The 24023-nt window shown below is 47.8% G+C and overlaps 1 protein-coding gene across 16 annotated transcripts in view; it reads left to right on the top strand.

Annotated features, from left to right (window-relative positions):
- MEGF11 (multiple EGF like domains 11) overlaps window positions 1-24023 on the top strand; it is a 407430-nt gene that overhangs the window by 16114 nt on the left and 367293 nt on the right. For 14 of the 16 annotated variants that reach the window (XR_008380529.1, XR_008380530.1, XR_008380531.1 and 11 more), the window contains exon 2: window positions 10034-10197. The exons of the other annotated variants lie outside the window; for them this stretch is intronic. The gene's annotated coding sequence lies outside the window, so the exon portion shown is untranslated. The remainder of the gene's footprint in view (window positions 1-10033; window positions 10198-24023) is intronic. 16 annotated transcript variants of the gene reach the window in all.

Genomic DNA, 24023 nt, shown 5'->3' with positions numbered 1-24023 from the left:
TTTTGGGCAGTTGTATAGTGTTTTTATTGGGGGCAGCAATTCAGGAGGGGGCAAGGTATTGGATCCCACTGCCTCCAGGAAACACACCTCTGGGCCGACTGGGCTCCTTGAGCAGGACACCACACCTCAGAGTTCACCTGGGAGTTCTTCATCCAGGCTTTACTGAGCCCCTCCTGAGAACCGCAGGTGACGCTCAGCTTAGGAGTGAAGATAACATGGTCCCTGTCTTGAGCCACTGTGTCCAGTAGAAATGAATGGATACAATAATTAGTGTGACGAGGTGTAATGGAGATCAGGACACAGACACCAAGACCCCGGCAGCTGGGGGCACCTGGATGGTGTTGTCAGTGGACAAGGGGAGGGCATGCTAGGTGGGGAAGTGGGGTGTGACCCAAACCAGGCACACAGAGGGGCCTGGGAATGAGAATTGAGATGAATTTGGAGTATGAGCTGGTGGGGACACCAGTCTCCTTCTTTGTGGTGCTCGGGTGGGCTGCCCATGTTGCCTGGGCTCCCCTGCCCCTTCCTTTCTCACCTGGAGGAAATGGACCGATTATCAGAGTCTCCATCCACCCAGCTCAGGACAGGAAGAGGAGCTGGAGGCTGAGTAGAGGCAGGAGGAGGCCACGGGTACTTGGGGGGTGACAGGGAAGCTACCTGGAAATAGCCACTGCGGCCAGGTTGGCACAGAGGCCCATCAGGGACCCCCTCTGAGCCCTTCGTAGCCCTACCCCAGAACTCCCAGATTGCCCCCTCATTCTTACGTGTCCCTTCCAGATCTCATCTGTGGCATCTGTGGTGTTGAACGATGTGAGGGCAGAGCAGGCCGTGCCCACAGACTGAAGAGCTGCTCCTTGCCCTCTGCCTTCTCTGGCCTGCTCTCCCCTTTGCCCACGATGCCTTTCTCCTCCCTTCGTGTCCCTCCCCAATCCACACTCCCTGTGACAGGCAGCAGGATCTTTCTAAAGTCGCAAACTGGACCATATCCCTGCCTGTCGGAAACCCTTTAACGGTTCCCCATTGCCCTTGGGATAAAGTCAAAACTCATTAGCACACGGTCAAGGCCCAGTGGCCCGGCCCCATCCTCTCTTCATAATCCACCTTGCACTTTATGCTCTGGTAGCACCATGCTGCCTCCAGGCCTCCCTCCCCAGAGCACGCAGTGCTGTGTCATTCCGCCTGCCTCTGCGTGCTGACTGCAATGCCTTTCCCACCTTCCTCGTCTGGCCGACTTTTATTCATCCCCCATAGTTGGGCCCAGACACTGCCTCCTCCAGGAACCCTTCTCTGAGCTGTGCTTTCTGTTGGGCTAAGTGACTTATCTTTCTGTTTCTCCGATGCTCTGTACCTTTTGAGGTCCTAAAACTTCAAAGGCGAGTAAGAGCCTCAGGGACCTGGTCAGACAGGAAGTGCATACCTGGTGCTATCCCTGGCATGTAGTGGAGACTGAGGATTTTTTGTCATGCTGACCTGGTGGCAGTGTTGGACCTGTTTTTTTTTTTGAGACAGAGCCTCACCCTGGGTAGAGTGCTGTGGCATCACAGCTCATAGCAACCTCCAACTCCTGGGCTCAAGTGATTCTCCTGCCTTCGCCTCCCAAGTAGCTGGGACTATAGGCACCTGCTGCGACGCCTGGCTACTTTTTGGTTGCACCTGTCATTGTTGTTTTGGCGGGCCCAGGCTGGATTTGAACCCACCAGCTCAGGTGTATGTAGCTGGCGCCTTAGCGGCTTGAGCCACAGGCGCCGAGCCAGCAGTGTTGGACCTTGAGATGGAACTCTGATGCTTGCCTGTGGCTCTCCTTGACCTGTGGGGAGGAGGTAGCATTTGGCAGCCAATTCAGGAGTAACCTGTGAGGGGTGGGAGACTGGGCAGTCTTGAGACTCCTCTAGGATCTTGTTAGGAGGATCCAGTCTGCTGGATGTTAGAGAACAGCAGTGCTCTGAGTACCTGGAGGGTCTTGGGGTGTTGGGGTGAAGTGGTGCTTCTCAGAGGCTGCAGAAATGAGAGTGATCATGGGAACTTGAGACCTCTGGGTGGGTAGTCAGTTTCCATTTTCCCTCCAAGTCATGTCTTTGGATTTGTTACAGATTTTGACATTTGAATTGCTTTTTTGGGCCCCAACTTGACCCCCCACCCCATGTGTAGCAAAATATATTTAAGAAGAAGAAAATCTTCAAAAAGTAGGAGGCTCTGAAATGGGTTTTCAGGGAAACCATGGAGCTTCCTCTCCTGCTTTGAGAGGTGTCTGTGTGCAGGGAAGGGCCCTTTGCTTCTGGGTTGAGGGGTGAGGACAGAGAATGACATCACTGGAACTCGGAAGGTGGGAAAGGCAGAGAGGACCTGGTTCGGGGCCAGCAATTGCTCTGGGACTCCCCACTGGAGGCTCAGTGTCCTTCTGGGTAATTTCCATCTTTAATTTCTCAGCGTTTTATGAACAGGAAGTAAATCAGGATCCCGCACCGACTGCTTCATGTAAAGGATTAATAAACTGGAGATTTATGGGGCAATGGCAGAGGAAGGCAGTAGAAATGGAGAATGAAATGAGACTGGTTCCCAGGGGGCAGAGGCTGGTTCCAGGACCTTCCCTCCATTGTGGGTCATCTGCTGAAGGGCCCTGCTGGGATCCTTGTCCTTTGGGACTTCGATTCAAGATTGTGCAGCTGGGCTGGGTCTGGGCTCTGGCCTGTGTTTTCTATGTAGGAATGAACCAGGCAGGCTCAAGGCCGAGGGGACAGAACCATCCTTTGTCCCTCTAGTTTGATAGCTGAGTAGCACACAGTTACAACCTTTGAGTCTACAGAGAGACTGAAGCTCACATTCTTTTTGGGGATGTCAGTTAGGCTGTAAGTAACAGACAAGCATGACGTCAGGGGCTTAAATAATAAGAACCCAGGTCCTTTCCACCTCTCTGGCTGTTCTCCTCTGCATTTTGGCACATCCTCATAACAGTGCCTCGTGGTGGTGAGATGGCTGTGTAGTTTTAAGTCATTGCATTCCGAAATGACAATATCCAGTAGAAGGAGGGGGCACCCATCTCTTAATGGACATCTTAATTAATTAATTAATTAAAAATTTATTTCAGGTGGATGTGAGGGTACAAGTGGACCTCTCTTTTTTTTTTTTTTGTAGAGACAGAGTCTCACTGTACCGCCCTTGGGTAGAGTGCCGTGGCGTCACACAGCTCGCAGCAACCTCTAACTCTTGGGCCTACGTGATTCTCTTGCCTCAGCCTCCCGAGCAGCTGGGACTACAGGCGCACGCCACAATGCCCAGCTATTTTTCTGTTGCATTTTGGCCGGGGCTGGGTTTGAACCCGCCACCCTCAGCATATGGGGCCGGCGCCCTACTCACTGAGCCACAGGCGCTGCCCTGGACCTCTCTTTTTAAGGGCAAGGAAACTGTCTCCAGAAACCCTTCAGCAGGTTATCCTCATATCCTATTGGCCAGAACTGAGTCACATGCTCCTTCCTAAACCAATCATTGGCAGGATGAAAGGGACATGATTGGCTCAGAGTAATGAAGATTCCAAGGATTATGTTTCCCTGAATCACTTGGAGAGTGTGGGCACCTGGACAAAAGTGGGGCACTCTGGGAATGGGGAAAGGGGTGTAGCTGCTGGGCAGGTATTTACTGTGACTTTGGGTAATTCGTTTTAGCTTGCTGAGTCTGAGTTTCCTCATCTTTACAGTGGGAATGATAATAATAATAATAATATTATTTTCTTACAATATTATGAGAATGGAACGTGACAGCATATGCTAAACTTAGCAGGATGTGGGGAACATAGAGTACATTGTGTTAGGTGCTAGTATTGTTAACTGCTGAGGGGTTTGAACACACTGCTTCACATGTTTGGGTATTAGTGCTGTATAAAATGGAGATGGTGTCATCGCCTGTAGGGTCACCCTCGGAAACTGAGTGAGGTGAAGGTGTTACTGTCATAACCCTGTGGCACCTTTGTTAGCAGCATGGGATTTCATGTCAGATGAGGTCTTCCACCCTAGCACGATATTGGTGACTTAGTTAACTTCTCTGAGCCTCAGTTTCCTCATCTGTAAAATGATGATATTATTACTCACCTTGCAAAGTCATTGGATGGGTTAAGTAAATAAGGCAGGAAAGTACGGCCCCTGTCTGGCACAGAGCCTGGCACATGGAGAGCCTTAATGAAACGCCCCATCTTTCCTTTCCCTTTCTGGGTGCTCGTTGGATTTGGTGTGTAACCCTAAGCAGGGACTGGTGGTATAAGAAGGTTCCATTCCCTTGGGGGTGGTAAGATGAAGCAGGCAAAGGAGGTCAGGGTTCTGGTCCCCAAGGTACTGGAGTGCCAGTCAGGAAACAAGGCAGAAACTCAGTGTTTTAGAGGGGGGTCAAGAGAAGGCCAAAGCTCAAATAGCACAAGGCTGCCCAGAGCTCCCTGGGGACCTTGAATACTGAGTTTCTGACAGCACAGCTAATCTAGGTCCCATTGTCTTCCCATTGTCTTCCATGACAGGGCCTGGTCCAGTTGTAGGTACTAGACCACCTCTAAGTACTGGTGACCAGGACTTGGGGTAGGGAGTAGGGACAAAGGCAAGTGGATAAGTCAATAGGTCTGGGAAGTTGCTAGGGTTGCTGATGGTGGTCTCTATGCCCGAAGGTCTTGGTACATGCACACTGGCTGCCCCTGGGCCATCCTTGACCAAGACCTGACACTCGGCAGGCTCTTGATGTGGGCTGCTTGCTGGGGGTAGCTGGTGGAGTGGTTCAGAGTGGAGCCTCTAGATACCTGCTGCCAGGATTCAAAGCTCAGCTCTCCCACCCATCTGTGTGAAATGGGGCAAATCTTTTAGTCTCTGCGTACCTCATTTGCCCATCTGTAAAATGGTTTGGTGAAAAAGAACCTGTCTCCTCCGGTAGTATGGGGATTGAGAGTGGGTAAACACCCAGCATGGGGCCTGACACACAGTAAGGGCTAATTAAAGATTAATTGTTGTTTGAGGATAATAAACACATGTATTCCGGTCTTTTATAAAGCAAATAAAATTCTCTCTTATTTCCTCTTCTACAACCCAAAGTCAACCAAAGGGAAGAGGCTAGTGAGAAAGAAGGAAAAACCCGTGCTTTATTAGTAATTAAGCATCAGTATAACTGCCTGAAGGGCCTTTGAAACTGACAAAGAAGCTGGTGAGCTCAATAGGGTCCATGGGTGAGGATTAGCAAGGAAGAGAGGGGAGGTGCTTGAATTAGCAGCTCAGTACATGGCTCAGGAGAGGGTTGGAGCATCTGTTCCTAGAGAGTGCTTAGGGCAGCCTGTGCAGGAAAAACAATTCCACACCCTTCTCCAAAAACGAAACTTTGTGAGGACCTGATGTCATCTGGGTGCTTGGAAAGCCGGGTCCAGGAAGGGCCTCATGTGTCCTTTTGGTATCATTGGCAACTCATACTGTGACCCAGACATTATATAGAGGCCGTATCATACCCCATAATGGTTCCCCTCTCCTTGGGAAGATTGTGTGTACCCTGCTCCTATCACAACCAGATAAGCAGGGCTCATCTGTAATACAGGCCGTCACATGGCCTCACTTGGCCAGGGCTCTGACCTCCAGAAAGCCCTGCTCTGGAGGCCTGTGGGCCAGTGTGTATAATAGGGGAACACTGGTTCTGCAGAACGTTCTACAAAGTCTCCAAGAAGTCCTGCAGGAAATGGATCTGATTGCTCTTGTTTTTTATTTTTGAGACAGAATCTCATGTCTCACTATGTCACCCTGGGTAGAGTGCTATGGCGTCACAGCTCACAGAAACCTCAAACTCTTGGGCTTAAGCATTCTCTTGCCTCAGCCTCCCAAGTAGCTGGGACTACAGGCGCCCCCCACAACGCCTGGCTATTTTTTTTTTTTTTTTTGGTTGCAGTTGTCATTATTGTTTAGCAGTCCTGGGCTGAGGTCGAACCTGCCAGCTTCAGTGTCTATGGCCGGCACCCTACTCACTGAGCTACGGGCACCGAGTCTGATTGCTCTGTTTAACCCAGTGCTTCCTAAACTTACCTAACCAGGGGATCTTATTTTCTGTAGGACCCTATAATATCCCAAGTATATGGTGTTTGAGGGACCCACTTTGGGCAACCCTGACAGGAAGGAGAGTGCTTGGCCAGGAGTAGGGACTCTGTTTCTCTGTCCTTGGGTCTGTGGGTCCACACAAATTGAGTGATTTGGGCAAGCCAATCCCTCTCTTTAGGTTGGTTTCAGTTTCTTCAGCTTAAAAAAAATTTCGGTGATGATAATGCCTCTTCACTTACAGGCTAGAGTGGTTTTTGTTTTTTAACTCTTTCCAGTGGAATATTTCAAACAGACCCCAAGTAGAGAGAAAAGTACAGTGCACCTCCGTGTCCACAACACCTGCTTCAGCAATTATTTGCATTTTGCCTATCTTGTTTCATCTCCTCACCCTTTTTATGAGGATGGTTTTGAAGATGATGTGAAATTAAGTCTGTGAAAGTGCCTTGCAAACTTCAAAGTGCTATACAAATGTAAGACATCTATCATCATCATTATTAAGTTTATTATTCTTATTCCTAAAGTTCAAAGTGCTGTGCAAATGTAAAGCATCTGTCACCATTATCACATGCATATAATTTCTTATTACTGTCTCTAGTCACATCACCAAAAATGCCCAATAAGGTGGATATTTATGGACCTCCATTTGGAAGAAGCTGGGCTGAACCCTGAGGTGACATAAAGTTTATCACCCAACCCCGCTGCCAGGGGGCTTATAGTCGAAGAACAGCCTTACAATGCCTGTGGAGCACAGGCAGATGCCAGACAAGGGAACAGACACTTCAGGAGCTTCAGAGAAGAGCGGAAGGCGGGGGAATGTGTAGCTGCAGGCTTTTCTTGATTGGAGAGAGTTCCCTCTGTCCAGCTAGTTTGCAAGCTTGCCTGGGCCTGGAGGAAGCTGGAGGGATAAGATGCCCTTTGCAGGACACAGCAACCTAAGTACCAGTGATTTCATCCTCCTTAAGGAGGACAGATTGTGGGCCTTTGTGAATGACATTAATTTCCTCTCTTGTGGGAGCTAAAGATGCTGTTGGGATAGGAAATATGCACCACTATGATTTTCAGAGAGAACCTGGTGCAGCCTCCAAACAAACAGAACTTGGTACCAAACAAACAGACCTAAATAGCCAAAGCTTTCTGAGACCAGCTTATTGTTAGTGGGTGCCCCAGTTTTAATCACCTCAATTCTGGTTTCCCTTCTAGGCTTGCTCTGTATTCTTGGCCTGGGGCCCTTGACCTGGCTGCTAACTGTTACCCATCTCTCCGTATTGTCTGGAGACCCTTGTCATCCCCTTTTCCTTCTCCAGGGCAGAGAGTCAGAGATTTGGGGTATACAGCCTTGGAAGGGCCACCCAAACTATCATCCTTCTGAATCGTCCATGTAGAAGTTGGAATTACAGTACCAGATTGTAACTTGTGGGGGGAACAAACAGCTCTCTGTTGGCTGTGGATATGTTTGGCTCGAATTTTACTTTTAAAACATGTGAGTCAAGAGTAGATTTCACATAAAAATATATATTTCCAGTTTCCTTTGAATAATTAGAAAACCTGCAACTCCAGCCCCACATTTCTGCCTGGCAATAGTCAAGGGAACTGAGTGGGGCCTCCCCATGCCGCTGGGAGATACGCATGTTCAGGTCAGCATTGCCTACTGGGATTTGGGGCTCAGGAATGTTCCTGGCCCGGCCTTGGTGGGCATTCAGGTTAGGGACCCTACCACAAAGAGCTTAGTTGTACTGATAAGCCACAAGGCAAGAAAATCCCTAAGTCATTTCTGCTTGACTTTGTTGTTGCTGGGCATGATGAATCTGTCATCACATTATTCGACCACGAACATTTTTCTTGAATGATAAATCAGCATCCTCGCAGGAGACAAGTTGGCACACTCAAGCTGGGGAATTTGATGAGAGCTTAATAAAGGTACTATTGACAATTTAGAAGAATCAGTAGAGGCAAGTGCAGCATCCTGATGCTAGCAACTGTGGGAGCAGTTACCACCTCCAGGTCTGCAGGGACTTGGAGAAGGTGCTGTGCAGACAGGGCTGTCTGACAGGAATGTGACCTTCTATAAGGGATTTGACCAAATCACAGCTCATTCTACAATGTCCTGCAGGTGCCCCATTGACCAAACCCAGCTGGAAGCCAGACATCAAGGAGGCCTCTCATGCAGCCCATATATGGCAGCCTCTTGGGCCCAGACCAGGGGAAATTGTGGACAGAAGCCCTGGAGGAACAAATACCCAGTACAGGCAACTGTATGAGTCCTGAGCCCTCCTCTGGCTTGTGGGAGGAGAAGGTTCAGTCAGTGTGGGGAAGCTGGTGTGACAGTGGGGAGCAAGTTCCCTCTGTGGGGTAGGAGCCCCTCCCCTGAAGGCCTCATGGCCTGGCTCCTCTGCAGTGTGTGTCTGTGTGCAGGTGAGTAGGTGGGCACCTACCTGCCAGCCACTTCTTTTTCTGGAGCGCCACAGGCTTCTCCAAGTAGCTCTGAAAGGATACTTAGCATAGGAGGAGGAACATATCTGGCTGTGCGTGGAGGGCTCGAGGTGGTGGTAGGGACAAGGCTTCCAGGATGCCCTTGGCAGGCACCATCATCTCTTTATTGACTCTCCTACTTGAACACCTGCTGAGTGTGGTGTTTTCTGAAGAGCTTCCTGCTGTGATATGATTTACGAAGCTTCCTTTCCTTACCCCAAATCATCTTCCAGCTAGCCTGCCTTGGATCGTAAGATTCTATGCAGCCTCCCGGAAGGTTGCAGCTTGAAGGACATTTCCTACCCTATCATCCAGCAGAGAGCAAACTGAGGCCCAGAGAGGGGAAGGTCCAGCCCAAGATCACATGATGATTTGGGGCTAGAGCAGGAACAGGCACCTGGATCAGCTCTTGGGCCCGGGGTCTTGGGTCTCTACCCTAATTGCCCTGCCAGGTGTCATGAGGGATGTGGGATATGGGAGAACCTGACAGGAAGGCTGAGGCCCTGAAGGCTGGGTGGGTGAGCCCAGGGGGTCTTTGAAGAAGGGAAGCATGAAGGGATCTGCCACCGTGTTTGTCTCTTCTCTGGGGTCCTCAGGCAGGACGGGGACAAAGAAATATAAGGTAATAGCCATTTCTGGGTACGTCCCAGACAGCAGACCCCTGTTCAATCCCAGCCATGGATTGAACTGGGGAAGGAAGATGCTGTCTTCTCCTCTTGTCCCCTCCCCTTCTGCCCCCTCTACAGAAGATGCTGGCAAGCAGGGAGAAGCTCAAAATGTGGGGCCAGCATGGGGGAGAAGCTGGTGTGTGGGTGGATGGTGGGCATGGAGAGGTGGAGGGAATTCCTAAAATTAGAAGGCCTGCGTCCTGGTCTACCACTTGGCCACGTGATCTTGGGTACAAATCGTTCAAAGTGCTGGACTTTTGTTTTCATCTGTATGAAATGGGGAAAATAATACTTCACAGGATTGCTATAGGATTTATTACTATTAATACCCAATGTTAATAATAGTGCCTGTGATAAAAGCTATCCATTACCGAGCCTTACGACATGGCAGGCGCTGGCTCAGCAATTTTCATGCATTATCCTGTTTAATCCTCACAGCGACTCTGTGAGGAAACTGAGGCTCAAGATGATTCTGTGAGTAAGCCACACAGCAGGGGTTCGATGAGGTAAAGTAGGAAGACGTTCTCTATGAATCACAAACCCCAGCATATTGTGTATTGATAGTCCCACCACCATCAACGTGACTCCCCTCATCCGCCCCACAGGCTAAGGGAATCCTCAGAGACTTCTTCCGGAGCAAGGGTTTTTCAGGGGTCTCAATGGACCTGTGTGTTTTCTTTCTTTTTTTTTGTAGAGACAGAGTCTCACTGTACCGCCCTCGGGTAGAGTGCCGTGGCGTCACCCGGCTCACAGCAACCTCTAACTTTTGGGCTTACACGATTCTCTTGCCTCAGCCTCCCGAGCAGCTGGGACTACAGGCGCCCACCACAACGCCCGGCTATTTTTTTGTTGCAGTTTGGCCGGGGCTGGGTTTGAACCCGCCACCCTCGGCATATGGGGCCAGCGCCCTGCTCACTGAGCCACAGGCGCCGCCCGGACCTGTGTGTTTTCCACTCCTCACGCCACCTCCTGGGGAATCCTGCCCAAGTTGTGACTTTCTGAAGGAGGAAGAGGGCCTGGTAAGTGGTAAGGTGGTAAGGAAGCTTCTGACTTAATCCTCCTCAACCTGTCGAGTCTGGAGCCCTGAGTGGCCTCTAGTACGTGTGTAAGAGGGTGTGTGTGAGCATGTGTGACTGTGTGCCCGTGTGAGGGTGTGAGTGTTCAGTGGTCTCCCCTATCCATGGGGGATATATCCCAAGACCCCCAGTGGGTGCTTGGGACTGCAGATAGTTCCATTTCCTATCCATACCTGTGATAAAGTTTAATTTATTAATTAGGCACATGGAGAGATTAATAATAATAATAAAATAGAAGAGTTATAACAATTGGCAGCATCACTACTCTTGTGCTTTGGGGCCATTATGAAGTAAAATAAGGCCTCCTTGAAGGCGAGCACTGTGATACCTCGACAGCAGATCTGATAACCGAGATGGCTAGCCGGTGACTGACAGGCAGGGAGTGTGCACGGCCTGGGCACACTGCACGTAGGGAGGGCCCATGTCTCTGGCAGGAAGGAGCAGGAGGGGAGAGATTTCATCATTTTCTCAGAATACTGTGCAAGTTGAAACTTATCAATTGTTTCTTTCTGGAATTTTCCATTTCATATTTTTGGACTGTGATTGAACACAAGTGACTGGAACCTTGGAAAGTGAAACCACGGATAAGGGGGGACCCCTGTATGGATGTGTGCTCAGGTGAGTGTGAGGACGGATGTGAATACGATAGTGGATGTGGGTGAATGTGTCCATACGAGCGTGTTTGCATGTGCACATGCATGTGTGTGCGTGTCTTTGCACATGTATGTAAGCTGTTTGTGTGTGCTTGTAAACGTATGTCTGTGTGTGTGTCCACCAGATGTGACCTGATGGGTTCAGTCTACTGGGTCCCCATCTCCAAAGGACATCATTAGGAAGCACTTTAATTATCAGACCTAGTCAAGGAGCCTGGTGGGGCACAGGGTGGCATCTCCCACTGAGCACTGGCATCCCATCGCCTCTGTAGGTCCCATAAAAGTCATATTATCTACCAAACAACTTCTTTAGCCCTCCCCTTCCTGGGCAGAAAGCAGGCTTTTATTGCCACTTGTCAGCAAAATGGAATGTGGATGGTGGGCCAGCATGATGAAGAGGCCTTTCCTTCAGGTAAGGCTGCTTGCCTCTTCCCCACAATGCCTAATGGCACCTGCAGGTTGGACCTTGGTGCTACTCCCCATGGGCACTTGGTAGAGGTGCTGGGTTGCGACCAAGCGTGAATTCATGACAGGCATTCACCTTGGCTGAGAGGGCAGATGGTGGGGCCGGCCCTTCTGGTTGGCTCTCTGCCCAGCCCGAGCCTCTCCCTGTTGCACGCCGCCTCCTTGTCTCAGGGTCCCAAGGATGGCCAGACCACACTGCCACATTCTCTCCTGTGCCCACATTCTCCAGCACTCATATGAGCAAAGACCCTTCTCCGTGGGAGAATAGAAGCTGGCATGCTCAGGCTGGGGAAAGGACTAGTGCTTTGGGGTATTGACTGAGATCAGTGTGAATCTTGTGAGACTTGCTCGTCATGAATCCAAGTAATGAGATTCATTCCCCCATCTCGGGAAATACTACAGCTAATCCTTGGATAGCACTGATATCATGGTAAGTATTTTATATGTATTAATTCATTTTATCCGCACTTCTAGGAGGGAGATGATATTATTATCCTCTAATTTTACATGTGAGAAAACCAAGGCTCAGAGAGGTGAAGTAACTTGTCCAAGCTCCCATAGCTGGAAATACGCAGAGCTGGGATTGATGTCAAGTGGTCCAGTTCTAGAGAGTGCTGTTAACTATTACACTACGTCTTGAAGTAGCAAGGTGCCTGTTGTTGATTAAATTTCCTCCATCATGACTGATTTAAGAAAAGAGGCCAATCACTTGGACTATCCTTCCTGGGCCAAGCATGAAGCTGACATCTTGAGGGAGGTGGAGGAAGAAGGATGCCCAGTAATCAACCACCCTGAGTAGAGAGGTTTCCGAGGGCTCAGGCTACTGGGGCTCAGGCCTTGTACCCATACCCATTATGTCCAACAAGTGATTTTTAAAATTAAAAAAATTGTAACAGCTTTATTGAAATATAATCTATATGTCATAAAATTCACCACTTTACAAGTGTGCAATTCAGTGGTTTTTAGTATATTCATAGAGCTATGTAACCATCATCACAGTCAATTTTGTGGTATGTTAAGCACTGTCACCCCAGAAAGCACCCATTAGCAGTTGCTCCCCATTTTCTCTCCCTTTAGTCCCTGGCAAGCACTTATCTACTTTTGTCTCTATGGGTGTGCCTGTTTTGGACATTTTCATATAAATGGAATCATATAGTCTTCTGTGACTGATTTCTGTCACTTAGCGTGTTTCAAGGTTAATCCTAGTTGCAGCAGGAACTATTTAATACTTCATTCCTTTTTACTTCGTTGTATGGATATACCACATTTTATTTCTCTAAATCAGTTGATGGATTTTATGGCTATTATGAATAATGCTTTTATGAAGTTCATGCACAAATTTTGCAATGGAGATACGTTTTCAGATATGTTGAGTATATACACGGGAGTGGAATTGCTAGGTCATACAGTAACCCTGTGTTCACCATTGGAGGAACTGCAGGACTGTTTTCCAAAGTGGCTGAATCATTTTGCATTCCAACCAGCACTCTACGAGGGTTCTGGTTTCTCTACATCCTCATCAACATTTGTTATTATCTGACGTTTTGATTGTAGCCATCCTAGTGTGTTTGAAGTAGTTTCTCAAAGTGGCTTTGATTTGCATTTCCCTGATGGTTAATGATGTTGAGCATCTTTTCATGTGCTTCTCAGTCGTTTGCATACCTTCTTGGTAGAAGTGTCTATTCAGATCCTTTGCCTATTATAAAATTGGGGTCAAAGCTCAGTGCCTGTAGCTCAGTGGCTAGGGTGCCAGCCACATACACCAGAACTGGCAGGTTCGAATCCAGCTCAGGCCTGCCAAACAACAATGACAGCTACAACCAAAAAATGGCCAAGTGTTGTGGGCAGGCGCCTGTAGTTCAAGCTACTCGGGAGGCTGAGGCAAGAGAATTGCTTAAGCCCAGGAGTTGGAGGTTGCTGTGAGCTGTGACACCACAGCACTCTACCCAGGGTGACAGCTTGAGACTGTCTCAAAATAAATAAATAAATAAATATAAATAAAATTGGGTTTAAACAAGTTGAATGTATGAATGAGTCAAGCTGGCACATGCCAGGATGTGAGGATGAATGAGACCCTGTCCTTGCCCTCAGGGAGCTCAAGGTCCAGAGTACAATAGAGGCATCAGACATGTAGAGTAAGTGCTTGAACAGTAACAGATGCAAGAAGCTATAGGTGGCTGATGATGACTGCAGGGGTCAAGGAAGGCAGGCTTCCTGCGGGAGGAGCCATTTGAGCTGAGTCTTCTAGGGAGATGGGGGAGAGCAAGGATGAGGAAAAGCCCCCCCTTTTTTGAGACAGAGTCTCACTATGTCACCCTTGGTAGAGTGCTATGCCATCACAGCTCACAGCAACCTCAAACTCTTGGGCTTAGCCATTCTCTTGCCTCAGCCTCCCAAGTAGCTGGGACTACAGGCATCTGCCACAATGCTCAGCTATTTTTTTTTGTTGTTGCCGTTGTTGTCATTATTGTTTGGCAGGCCCGGGCCAGGTTGGAACCTGCCAGCCTTGCTGTAAGAGGCTGGCGCCCTACTCACTGAGCTACCTGCACCACCTCAAGTGATTCTCTTGCCTCAGCCTTCCAAGTAGCTGGGACTACAGGCACCCACCACAATGCCTGGCTATTTTTAGAGGCAGGGTCTTGCTCTTGCTTCAGCTGGTCTCAAACTCCTGAGCTCAGGTGATCCACCTGCTTCGGCCTTCCAGAGTGTTAGGATTGTAGGTGTGAGCCCCACCACGCTTTGCCAGAAAAGGCTCTTTTGATAGAATTTGCTCTGGAAGGAGAAAGCCCAAGGGAACATCAGGAGAAGGGTATGGCAGGGCATCTACAGATTGGTAGAAGGACAAAAAGGAGGAGAGAGGAGAAAAAGCCAGGAGAGGTACCCACCTGGTGAGGGCATGGGATGCGGGGAAGCCCAGCAGGGATTTAACTTTGCCTTCAAAACCCTGTTTGTCCTCAAGGCCTCCTAACAGAATTGCTGAAGCTGCTGCTGTAGTACCGGGTTGGTCCTTTTATGTTTTAGTAATTATCCTGTCACCCACCAAAAATAATTTCATCTCGGGAAGAAGGAAGGTTTGGTGGTATTGAAAACTGCTGCTGCGTAAGTGTGAGCGGCCTAATTGGGATTCATAAATCTACTTTTTAACAAGCACGATTAGGAATAGTTATTGCAGGCCAGCTTGAGGAAATCAGGGAAGTGCTGTTAGCAGGGGCAGCTTTTATGTGGCTTTATTTAATGGGATTGAAGACTGGGTTTGATCCTGGCATCTCAATTAGTCACAAGGGGAGCAAGTCTCAACATAAAAGTGAAATTTTACTCTAAAGTTTAATTCCTAGGAGGTTGTTATACAAAATTTTAATAGGTAAAGAGGAGTTTTGCTAGATTGTTCTTTGGGGGGAAATGGCAACTCCTGTAAATCTGGGAAAAGATGAGGGAGATCCCCCACAAATCAGATTGGGACTGGGGACAGATATGGGGGACTCATGTGCTCAAAAGGGGCGGGGGTCTATTTTTCCTTTTTTTTTCTTTCTAGGAAGTCAGCTGTGCCAGAGCTGAGGGGACTGTGATTTGGTGCGGGTCCTTAGGAGTGTGGTCTCCCAGTATGGGTAGGGGGCTGAGCTAAGACTCAGTTATGAAATCTGCAGGTACCAAGGGCAATGGAGGGTCGAAGCAGCCGTCAGCAGGAGGGACCCTTGTGGGCCAGAATAATGGAAAGCTTTCAAGGGAGAAGCAGTTGTGAGCTGGAGAGCTGGAAGGATCGGCAGGATTTAGGAGTGTGGGAGGGTGCCAGGACCCGGGCAACCAACCCTTTTCCAAGGAGAGCTGCTGGTAGGAAGGCTGGCAGAGCTCCCCACGGGGCCAGGGCCTGGGCGGAGGGTTGGATGTGAGTTGCGTTGAAAGACCTGGCCAGCTGTTATCTCACTGTGGATCTCAGTGTCCTCTAGAATGTTCTCTGCAGGTCCCTGCAGCCTCAACCCTGTAGAATATGGACACGAATCTGGCTCCTTAGAGTTGGGAGAGCTGTGGGAGGTTTGGAAGGGGTCAGGTAGAGGAGAGATGATGGTGTCATTGCCTTAGGTAGGCAAAAGATGCTCCAGGGAATTGCACATTTGGGGTGGAAACGTGACAGAATATGAACGTGTTGTGTTCTTTGGGTAAGTAGAGCAAGGCAGAACATCTGAAGATCCTCACATCTCCGGGGCTAGAGCACTCATGGGTGCAGTCAATTCAGGAAGATGCCACAGAGAAGGAAGGATTTGCAATTGCTTCTTAGAAGGAAATGAATGACAGCTTTGTGTCTGGTGTGAAGGAAGGAGCCTTGCCGTGGAGTCAGGATGGCTTGGGTTTCAGAATCCACATTCTGCCATTGTTGGCTACATTTCCTTGAGTATGTTACATCACCTTTTTGAAATTAAGTTTTCTCAGCTGCAAAATGGAGATTTAATGATACTTATACCACGATCTTGCTCAAGAATGAAATGAAATGAAAGGAAAGAAAGTGCCTGGCACATAGTAGGTGGCTAATTCATGTCGATTCCCTCCTTCCTGTTCTTCACCCACCTCCCCAATGTGCTCCTCTTTCCATTTGGAAAATTGGAACTGTTACACCTGCTGTGCTTCTGACTCCTGGAGTCTTTGGGGGGCTTTCAGGAGATGTAACACATGTGTAAAAAGTACTTTGTCAGTTCTACTTTGCAGCTATAGAGGAGTGACTCATGTTTGCAGGATCCTTTGGAATGGTACCAGGATGATGATGGAGGGAAGAAAAGGAAGGATGGTGAATGGGGTCTCAGAGCAGGGGAAAGTTATTAGCTGGACCCCATTAACTTTGAGTGCCAAATGCCAGAGGAACCTTGAAGAGCCTGGCAGGGGCTACAGAGAGGGTGTTGTTTCCATAGAGGTCGAAGCCCAGCCTCTGTGTGGGCCCAGATGAGGAGATCTGGAAAGCTTGTATTCTGGAGCAACCTTGTTTGACTTTGAAGAGTGGAATCAAATACAACAGCAGATCAGTGAACAAATAAGAGGCGCTCTACTGGTTGGAGTAAAGATAGGAACTCGATTGACTTGGCACCGGTCATTTCTAGCCATTGCTTCAGGTGCTTTTTAATATACGTGGGTCATTATGAAAACTTTGAGATACACAAAAATCAAGAAATGTAAAATCTGTGTGGATGAAAACAAACGAAGCCCTCCCAGCAACACAGATAAAGTGAGCAAGTTGAAACTTTCACGGGTGAATCAGAAAGGATGCTGTTTGACTGTTTCTTGGAAGTGAAATAATAGACCATAACGTAGTCTCAAAACTTTCAGAGTGACCCATGTATTATCTCATATGTAATGTGTATGGCCTGTATTACTGTGTGAGGATTTACTTGTGAGGAGCCTGAGGAAGGGAAGTAATTTGTTCCAAGCTCTGGAGTTAGTAAGTGGTGAAGCTGGGTCTTTCTGACTCCAGAGCTTGCTGGGAGACAACTTTGGATAGTAAAACTTTTTCTTTACATTTATAAGGCGCATTGAATCCTCCCTATACTTAATTTTTTTTTTTTTTTCAGTTTTTGGCCAGGGCTGGGTTTGAACCCACCACCTCCGGCATATGGGGCTGGTGCCCTACTCCTTTGAGCCACAGGCGCCACCCCTTAATTTTTTTTTTTTATTTTGAAATAACTTTGGACTCATATAGAAAAAGAGAAGTGTGTTCTTGGGTACCCTTCACTCAACTTTTCCTGATATATAACCATAGTATAATGATCAAAACCAGGAAATTGATACTGACACTGTACTTTTTTTTATTAAATCGTAAACACATAGATCATGTATACATTAATGCATTTATGGGGTACAATGTGCTGATTTCATATAGAATTAGGAACGTTTATATCACACTCCTAAACCTCATGTCGTTTACTTAATCATTGTGTTAAGACATTTATACTCCATACTAATAGATCCGACATGTACCCTTGCAATATGCACCATAGATGTGATCCCACCATTCACCCTCCCTCGATCCGATCTCCCCCCTCCCCTTCCCCTTTCATCCTGGGCCATATTTGTGATCTATTCTTCATATGAAAGTGTGAGTGACATTGACACTGTACTATTAACTAAACTGCAGATCTTACTTGAATTTCACCAGTTTTTACCTACAACTCACTTTTTTGGAGGGAGTGTATGTTTCTATGAGTTTTATCATGTGTATTGATTCATGTAACTACTACCACAAGCAGAGCTGTTCAGTCACTCCTAAAACTCCTTGTTAGACCCCCTAATATTCATATCTTTCTTTTCCTTTCTCCTGGCAACCACCGGTCTGCTCTCCATCACTCTACTTTAGTCATTTTGAAAATGTCATATAAATGGAATCACATAGTGTATAACCTTTCAAGACTGGCTTTTTTTCATTCGGTGTAATTCCCTGGACATCCATCCAGGTTATTACGTGTATTAGCTTGTTCCTTTTAATTGCTGAGTAATATTCCATGGTATGTTAGCTCCCTTGGGCTGCTATAACAAAGTATTGCAAACAAGGTGGCTTAAGACAACAGACATTTATTTCTTTACTCTTATACAGGTTAGAAGTATGAAATGGGGAGCCTCTAGGATAAACTCCTTTTGCCTCTCCTTACCTTCTGGTGTTTGCCACCAACCCTTAGTGTTCCTTGGCTTATAGGTGTAATCACTCCAGTCTCTGCCTCTGCTATCACATGGCCTTCATGTGTCCTTCTCATAAGGATACCAGTCATAGGATTTAGGGTCCACCCTCATCCAATATGACCTTACTTCAACTTAATTAATCTAACTTTATCTGCAAAGACCCTCTTAATAATATAATTAGGTTAGCTTAAGGTTGACTTGATTAACCTAATTATATCTGCAAAGATTCTACTTCTAGGCCCAGTGCCCGTAGCACAGTGGTTATGGTGCCAGCCACATATACCAAGGGTGGTGGGTTCAAACCCAGCCTGGGCCAGTTAAACAACAATGACAACTGCAACAAAAAATAGCCAGGTGTTGTGGCGGGTGCCTGTAGCCCCAGCTACTTGGGAGGTTGAGGCAAGAGAAACACTTAAGCTCAAGAGTTTGAGGTTGCTATGAGCTGTGATGCCACAGCACTCTACCGAGGGTGACATAGACTCTGCCTCAAAAAAAAAAAAAAGAAAAGAAAAGAAAAATCCTATTTCCAAATAATGTCACATTCTGAGGTTCTGGGTGAATATGTAGTTTTGGGGAACATTATTCAACCTAATACACATGGTATGGATATACCACAGTCTGTTTAACCATTCACCCATTCAGGGACATCTGGGCTGCTTCTAGTTTTTCACTATCATAAATAAGCTGCTATAAATATTCTTGAGTAGGTTTTTAGGTGCTCATAAGTTTATCTCTGAGATAAATGCCCAAGAGGAAAATTCCTGGGTCAGAAGGTGGATGCATGTTTAGTTTTTTGAGCAACTGCCAGACTGTTTTCCAGAGGGGTTGAACCATTTCAAATTCCCGTCATCAATGTATGAACCATCCAGTTTTCTACAACCTGTTGACACCTTGGTGGTGTCCCTAGTTTTATTTTGGCCATTCTGATATGAGATTCTAAGTAGCACCTTATTGAGATTTTAGTTTGCATTTCCCTCATGGCTAAAGATGTTGAACATTTTTTCCACATGTTTATTTGCCATCTGTGTATCATCTTTGGTTAAGCATCAGTTCAAGAACCTTAACCATTTTTTAATTGAATTGTTGATTTCCCACTGTTGAATTTAGAGAGTTCTTTCCATAGTCTGGATACAAGTTCTTTGTTGGATAAGTGATTTGCAAATATTTTCGCCCACTCTGTACCTTGTCTTTTCATTCTACAGAGTGGGAGAATGAAACTGTGTTTTGGAGAGCACTTAATTTTCATGAGGTCTAATTTATTGATTCTTTTATGGATTGTACTTTTTGGTGTCATATCAAAGAACTCTTTTTCCTAAGAGATTTGCTCCTATGATCTCTTCTAAAAGGTTTTACATTTTCTGTAAAAACCTGTCCAGGTTCACTTTTCTGGCTGTGTATATCCAATTGTTCTGATACCACTTGTTAAAAAGGCTATCCTCTTTCCCCCAGTGAAGATTTTCACACTGAAGTTTTTCAGTGTGTTGGGAGAAGCAGGTGCTTCAGACTGATTTGCTGCTAGGGAATGTGAGAGTCTGGTTTGAAGTCACAATGCAAGTTATTAACAGATTGGAGGCTAACATCCAGTTTCTATGGTCCGAGTACATCCTCATTTTATTTTGCTTTTATTTTTGAGTACAGAGTCTACTCTGTCACCCTTGGTAGAATGCTGTGGCTTCATAGCTCACAGCAATCTCAAACTCTTGGACTCAAGAGATCCTCTTGCCTCAGCCTCCCGAGTAGCTGGGACTACATATGCCCATCCCCATATCTGGCTAGTTTTTCTACTTTTGGTGGAGACAGGGTCTTGCTCAGGTTGGGACTATAGGCATGTGCCACAATGCCTGGCTAGTTTTTCTATTTTTAGTAGAGATGGGGTCTTGCTCTCATTCAAGCTTGTCTTGAATTTCTGAGCTCAAGCAATCACCTGCCTCAGCCTCCCAGAGTGCTAGGATTACAGGTGTAAGCCACCACGCCTAGCCTACCTCCTCATTTTAAAGAGAAAACTGAGGCTAGTTAGTGGCAAAACAGGGCCTGGCTTCCCACTAAGGGCCTTCATAAAGCAAGTAGACAAGCAAGCAAACAGAATCAAAAATGAAAAGCTCCACATTTTGGTGGTAGGACCCCTAACCTCCCTTTGGCATCCCCCTCTCCAAATTAGACTTGGAGCGGGGACTGGCTGTCAAGCAGGGATCTGAGGAGTAGACCCCAAGTAGGAAAATCAGAGTCAGGTACAGATTGCAGGGACCCTCTTCCCTGGCTTCTACAGCATAATGAATTGTGGGGAGCCCTGGCTCCAGGCCCCAGTGAGCCCGGTCTTGGCACACTGGTGTGCTGGCAGCATTGGGGCCTTGACGTGGCCCTGAGAGCAGGCTTTTAGCTTAATTGAATCAAGTTTCTTAAAATGGCAACTCATCAGTCAGCTTTCATTTTGTTCCTTTCTTTAAAGTATTTTTCTCTAGGGATTAACCAAATCAGTGTAAATGCTAGGTAATACTTTCCCCCCCCATTTTTAAATTTTAGGGACACGTGATTGTCACCTGTGACAGCGTAGCTGAAGACGATAGAGGTATCTCTTTCTGTTGTTGAAGGAGGTTTCCAGTGGATCTTGTAGATGGCGGTGCTTACGCCTGTTCTGAGAAGGATGCTGGCGAGGTGTGCCAAGAGCTGCAGAGACATCACCCAGAATGGTTTTGGCGTAAAGGCACTGAATTTCTCACTAAATAACAGAGTGAAAGCTGGGGCTAGTAGGGACTGGGACTTGGCCTTTCTGAATTACTCATCTGAGGCCCGAACCTCTTTCTGAGGAGGGGTGCTTGGGGTCTGGTCTTTCTGGATGGTTCCCGGGATGTGTGGGGTCGGGAGGCCTGCATTCTGGGGCAGTTCTGCCAAGGACTGGCTGTGTGGACTGCAGTCAAGTCTCTTCCCCTCTCTGGGGTTCCCTGGGTCTGATGTGAGGGACTAGACTAGACAAGGGGTCTCCTGTCACCTCAAATTCTGTGGCCTCATGGTCATGAAACTTCCCTTCTGCCTGCATTCTTCCCTGACCAGGTACCTCTGCCCTGCATGATGTGAACCTGTTAGAAAGAACATATATTTGTATGTTGGCTGCCTCTGCACAAAATCCTGAGTTTTGGTGAGATATAGATGATTTTTCTTTCTTTCTTTTTGGCAGTTTTTGGCTGGGGCTAGGTTTGAACCCGCCACCTCTGGCATATGGGGCCAGCGCCCTACTCCTTTGAGCCACAGGCGCCGCCCCAGATGATTTTTCTTTATCTGACTTAACAAGTTCTGTGTACCTGGGGAAAGCAGGGCTAGCTATCAGTCACAGGCCTCAGCTGCACTGCTGTCCTTTTGTGTAGCACACGTTGACTGAAACCACAGTGGACGGGACCCCATCTCCACACTCATCTTCTTCCTGCCAAACCTAGTCTGTGTGAGAAGGAGCTGGAGCCTGTCCCTGCACTGGCTGGGCCCTCTCTCTAGGCCGCATCACTTCCCAGTCTGCGCCTCAGGCTCCTTCTCTGTGAAATGAGAGAGCTGAACAGCTGGTCTCTGCTCAACTCATTCCTGCCTGTCTGCCTGCCTTCTGGACAACTCCCCCAGACTTAGGGCAAGTTCCCTGAGAATAAATAGACTGTGAGGTGGAGATCTCATGCAGGCGGGTGTTTAGGGCATGCTGGAGTGAAGGCAGTGGGCTGAGGGGCCGGGGCCGGCGTGCAGTCACAGCAGAGGCCTGGGACTGTGGAGTACCCTGCAGCACAGATGGCCCTGCGGGGTTAGGCTTGTCCCACCTTGAGTCAAGGAGGCCGGGCCTTTGTTAGCACTCGCCCTTTGGCTGACTAAAGCAGGCATTGGAGGCGGCTGCCTCTAGGCTTGAGGTGTGACCTTGAGCCAGGTGGCTGGCTGTCTTGGGCTAAGGGTAATTCTAGAAAGTAACTTGGGAATGAGTACCTCAGTCCCAAAGGGGCATCTACCCTGTTTCCCCGAAAATGAGACAGTGTCTTATTTTAAGGTGTGCTCCCAAAGACGCGCTAGGTCTTATTTTCAGGGGACGTCTTATCTTTCCTGTAAGTAGGTCTTATTTTCGAAGGATGTCTTATTTTCGGGGAAACAGGGTAGGTAGCCCACCATAGCCATCAGCCGTTTCTCCCTCCTGCCTAGAAAGGACAACCAGCCTGAGAGACATCAGTTTCTGTGTTAGGAAACCTAGCCCAGATTTCTGAGCTTCTGACTGTCAGCTGCCTCCAGGTTGGATTAGGATCTACACAGAACTGAGACTTGCCCGTCCACTGCCTCTCCTTTTTGGCTTTCTTGAGACCGTATTGTGCCAGAGAAGGAGCGGGAGGGGCTAGCTGCTCAGCAGGGCCCTGGAAGGCAGGCAGCTTGTCTCATCTTCCACAAGCGTGCCTGTGTCCTAGCTGTGTGCGGGGCACCGGGCACAGTGCTGCTGTGCGGGTGCGGGGCCCAGATTGAGAAGGTCTCTGGGTGCAGGGGTCTGTATGTGACCTCATTCTTCTGCAGTTCTGTTCCTCAGTTCTCCACCTTGGGGTGATGATAGGGTGTCCTTTAGAGCCAAAGCTGTCCGCCTGGCATGTGGTTTCCCCTATGCCATGGCTGCAGTCTCCTGTAGTTTGGACAGTGCGTAATTCTAAAAGGGGATCTGTAGTCCTTCTACCAGAGACCCTTCCAGGTCAGCAGCTGCCACTGAGCTAACACCTTTGCCTTATTATCAGTGGGACTCTCAATTTATGGACTGTGGCTTTGGAGGGACTTTGTGACAGAAGCCATCAATCTCTGCATTTCAAATTTATTTTGTTTTATTTTATTTTTCCAGCCTGAGTGCCTGTTCTGCTGTGAACTCTATCACCTTGCAGGCAGTTGAAGGAGAGCAGTGTCCCCTTGATCTGTGGGGTTTATGTGCATAATTCCCTTTAATTCATTCATCTCAGATGGGAGTGCCTGGGTTAAGAATCATTTTCAAAGTCTCTTACTAGAGTTCAAAGATGCATTTCTCCAGCTGGACTAGTAAATTATAGCAGCAATTTGCCATGAATTTCCAATGTGGAGCCATTCCCAGGTCCTTTTCAGGATGGCAGCACCCTCCATTCCCTCCCACTGGTGGAGGTTGAGGCCATAGCCTGGCATCTAGTATCCTCCCCACGGCCACTAGGCCATGTCCACACCAGACCTCTGGCCTGCACTGGCTCCTGACTCTGCATTCTGTCCTGCTCTCCATTCCCATCTTGTCTTGAACCTGTGCTGATGCCTCATTTGTGGGGGACCTTTGGGTCAATCACACACTCCAGCACTGCCAAAACCTTGATGCCGGGTGCACGCTTCACACTTTACTTGCCTATATGATAAATGCAATTTCTGCATCAAGTCTATCAGTCATGTCCTGATGTGATCTATGTAGCTCTGCCAGAATTGAATCAGCTTCTGTATTATTGTGACAGTTTATTGGGTAAGAAAATGAAATAAGGTGTGTAAATTAAAATGGAGGTGTGCTCTGTGCAATGTGGAGGTTCCCGGGGCTCAGGTGGCCCATCTGGGGCGTTTCTATTCCCTGTCTTTTCTCCTCCTCTCATCCCTACTCCCCACATAGTGAGGCTCCCAGGCCTGTTGTCCTCTAAGCTTGGGGGAAAGACCAGTGTAAGGGGACTAAGTGGTGGTTGAGGGAGATGAGATGCTGGGAAACTGTCAAGAGACAAGCAGATGAAAAGTCACAATACGTTGAGACTGGAACTCAGATTAAGCTTTATAGTCTTTTTTTTTTTTTTTTTTTTTTTTGTAGAGACAGAGTCTCACTTTACTGCCCTCGTAGAGTGCCGTGGCGTCACACGGCTCACAGCAACGTCCAGCTCCTGGGCTTACGCGATTCTCTTGCCTCAGCCTCCCGGGCAGCTGGGACTACAGGCGCCCGCCACAACGCCCGGCTATTTTTTGGTTGCAGTTTGGCCGGGGCTGGGCCTGAACCCACAACCCTCGGTATATGGG

Source organism: Nycticebus coucang, chromosome 6 (genome assembly GCF_027406575.1).
Source record: "Nycticebus coucang isolate mNycCou1 chromosome 6, mNycCou1.pri, whole genome shotgun sequence".
Classification (NCBI taxonomy): Eukaryota; Metazoa; Chordata; class Mammalia; order Primates; family Lorisidae; genus Nycticebus; species Nycticebus coucang.
This window is presented reverse-complemented; position numbering and strand designations above follow the sequence as displayed.